Source organism: Cygnus olor, chromosome 4, assembly GCF_009769625.2.
Source record: "Cygnus olor isolate bCygOlo1 chromosome 4, bCygOlo1.pri.v2, whole genome shotgun sequence".
Taxonomy (NCBI): Eukaryota; Metazoa; Chordata; class Aves; order Anseriformes; family Anatidae; genus Cygnus; species Cygnus olor.
The window spans coordinates 40,394,562-40,398,222 of NC_049172.1; the positions used below are offsets into that span (position 1 = coordinate 40,394,562).

General features: G+C 35.1%; 1 pseudogene; it reads right to left on the minus strand.

The window, feature by feature from the left end:
* Positions 1-1,393: 1,393 nt before the first annotated feature.
* On the minus strand, positions 1,394-1,548 carry LOC121070287 (annotated as a pseudogene).
* Positions 1,549-3,661: the final 2,113 nt, after the last annotated feature.

Here is a 3,661-nt window from a genome sequence, read left to right on the forward strand (position 1 = left end):
ACAGCAAACATTCATAACATTCTTAACACTCATCACATTTATTTAAGACCACAATTTTGCACCCTATATTAAAATTCGATTTCCTAGTGAAGTATTATCTTAGTATTGCAAGTTGACGGGATTAATTTTTTTAATCAGTTTCCATTAGTATGTGGAAGATGTACATATTTTCAAAGTACAACAGAAGTTAATCCACCTAAAACTGGAGACAATCCAAGGTAAACTAATCCAAGGTAAAACTGAAATTAATACAGAAGCTGAGTCCTATTCTGGTCATGAAAAATAGTTGTGAATTTTCAAAGACTTTGTAAGGGAAGCAGTCAGCTCACCTATTTTTGCTATCTAAAAAAATAAACTGCTTCTTTTCATTAGACTCCCTTCTTAGTCAAAGGAGAGAGACACAAGCACCTTACAGCAACAATTTCACTCAGTCTAAAACAAATGTCTGAGAAGTTAGATTACTATCTAGGGAGAAATCTGTTTCTTGAGGTATTATCTAGATATGTCATCCATTACTTAGACTAGGTTCATAACTTCAATGGCAGATACAGTTATGTAAGGCTATGAGAACCTTGTCTACTCAATAAGTTTAGAATATAAAAATCTCACATTTTAGTTACATTACAATTTCTGTTCTGAACTGAGAGAGTTCAGACAGAGAAGGAAGACATTTATTTATGTCTTTAGGCTGTATTTATGAAACAAATGCATCTCCTATCAGCCTTTGTTAACTATTCCAAGATTTTATTAATCAACCTACCCTCCCATCTCAGGTGTTTGTTTTGGCCTGAATTGCAAACTGATGACAAGAAATTTCAGTTGTATCCTAGGCCTCTGATGTGACTATTTCCCTGTCTTTACTGGAAAAACCCTTCTTATACAATCAAGAACAGTATGTGTGTATTCGTTTTTTCTTAACAGCATGACATTAGACTCTTCTACTTGTTTTGTGAAGCTTTAGATCTTTCTTCTTAGTTACTAGCAAGCAAAAGGTCTGGAAATTCAGCAAATCTTAGATGGAATAGTGGTGCACATAGTTATGGATTTTAAGCTTTGTTTCCTAAATAAATGAGAAATACATAATCATAACTTTTTTTTTTTTTTTTGGGGGGGGGGGTGCGGACGTGGAAATATCTGTTTCTCATTCCTTCTCTAACTCTGAAAAAAATTTAAAAGCAGCCTCCTATTTCATTCAAACAAACATCAGTGGGTCACAGAATCACAGAAGCATCTAAGTTGGAAGAGACCTCCAAGATCACCTAGTCCAGCCTCTGACCTAACACTAACAAGTCCTTCACTAAACCATATCACTAAGCTCTAAATATAAACATCTTTTAAAGACCTCCAGGGATGGTGACTCAACCACTTCCCTGGGCGAATAAACCAGGGAAACCAGGGGAGAGCGCAAAAGCAGTCCCCCACTACCACAAATTATGCAGTCGAGTTTCCCGCATTTGGGGAAATCGCAGGGGTCAGCACACCCAGAGTGCAGGGGATGAGCCTCACCCTGGGAAAACCACCTGCCTGATCATGGTGTCTCTCAGATATTCAGTTCTTACAAATTTTGTGAAACCAAGTGGAAAAATAGAGATTCTGTACAAATTTCTGTGCAAATTTCTTCTTCCAAGGAAGGTTTTAACATGAATTTAACTTTGTGCATATATATAAAGAAAAAAAAAAGACCTAATATTAGCATTCTTCAGAGATCATACACTAATTTAATCCCTCATCAAATATATACATCTCTTTGGTCTCATCTGTGAAATCTTATCTCCAGTTAGTAGGGAGAGGCTCTTCCTAAAGACTGAAGATGTTTTACTTCTTAGCAACGATGATGAATTTGAATGTCTCAACAGAAATACTGAGATTAGATGCTTATTCTCCAATTATTCTTTCATTTAATATTCAAAGCTGAAATGCTATTTGCAGTAGTTTCCAGCTTATATATGTTTGCAATGTTCAGGTTGTAGTGACAAAGTTGAAAAGTAAACTTGATGCCTTAAAAAGTGCTGATGAACTTGTGAGATATAGCTCCAAACTACCAATTACCTTTACAAACACAGCATTCTGTCTTCCATTCACGTTAAAACTCCTATTTCCAGATATACACAGACAATTCAAATACTTCTATCATAAGCATAACTTTTCTATGTTTGAAATAAAAGCATATTTAATAAGATAACACTACCATGTTGTTTTGGGTAAATGAGATACAAAAGACTAAAGGAACCAAAACAAGAACACCATTAGAGACAAGCAGATATAGAATTTGGGATCTGTGGCTCATATTTTTTTCAAAGATAGATTTATGGAAAATGGAATAAACTGAATAGAAAATGGTTTTTTTACCCCTTAAAATGTCATTTCATTCATATCTGAATTATAATTGCATAGAATTGAAGACTCAAGCAAATGGTTAATGATTTAATTTAAAAACTCTTCACTATGAAATTAACAAATATAATTTAATTGCAATTTCTTGCATGATTAATAGGCTAGATTTTTGTTCTTAATTTCATCATGCAGTCTGTTAAATATGGCCTTTTTGTTAAATTATTTTAATTTCCTGAGAGATCAAGCTGCTATTGCATGCAGATTGTGTTATCTAACACCTCATATTATTATTTCTAATTTTCATATCTATTTGATTAATGGTTTACTTTGATCAGTCTTATGCACTAGGAAGACACAAGCTGATAGTCTTCACGCCCTCAGCTAGAACTGCTTGGACCAAGGGAGCACGATGATATGATTCAGAATACAGAAGTATGTTGATGTAAAATAAGTGTATTAAAAAATCTTTACTACTACCAAAAGCCATTCTGGTTTTAATTTTAATAGCAAAATAAAAGCCACAAACAGATAATGAGCCATTGGCACATGTATTTGCTAGGTATTTTGCAAAGTAAGAAAGTATTTTGGGGATTTAGTGATTAGATTTGTTTTCTCCATGGATATTTATGTTTAAAGGTGTTATGGTTATGGAGCCATATGCATTGCCCCACAGTCTTTTCTTCAAGATTCGTTCTTATACATGCAAAAACTACTAGATGGTAAAGGCATCGCTCTACATAAGCCATGCTGCAAGGCAAGGAATTTATTGCAGCTCATCAAAATGTGAAAATCAGCTATGAAAATTAGCAAATCCCTAAGATCTTGAAGGTTTCTCAGAAGCTGCTATGGGTGGATACATTGATGGGAGTGCTCTTATTGGTGTCACGTTTATAAGCATGAACCCAAGCCAAGGCAGGGTAGGCATCAAGCTGGGCACTCCAGTTCTGCAAGCTGGAAATGCACAAAGCTCCTGTTTGCAACCATTTCTAATAAAAAATGGTACAGAACTAGTAGCAGTCAGACTTTTTTTAAAGAGATTCTCTAGCAAGAGAAAGAACTTCAAAAATGTGTTTCAGCATTGTGTAATGTCTGTTGCCATACAAGCATCTACTTGCATACCTTGGCTACTCTGGACAGTTCTAAGTCTATAATACAACATCATGCACTGCACAAGTATACGAACCTCATAATTTGCTGTAGTAGAGTCTATACAGTGTTTCCCCACACAGTCTCACTGACCGTGCTCCACTTTCTCATCAAAGAATTTTACACATTTGGGAATGGGAGTTGCAGAGTGATACCTGATCAGGAAGTTTGTTGTTGTTGT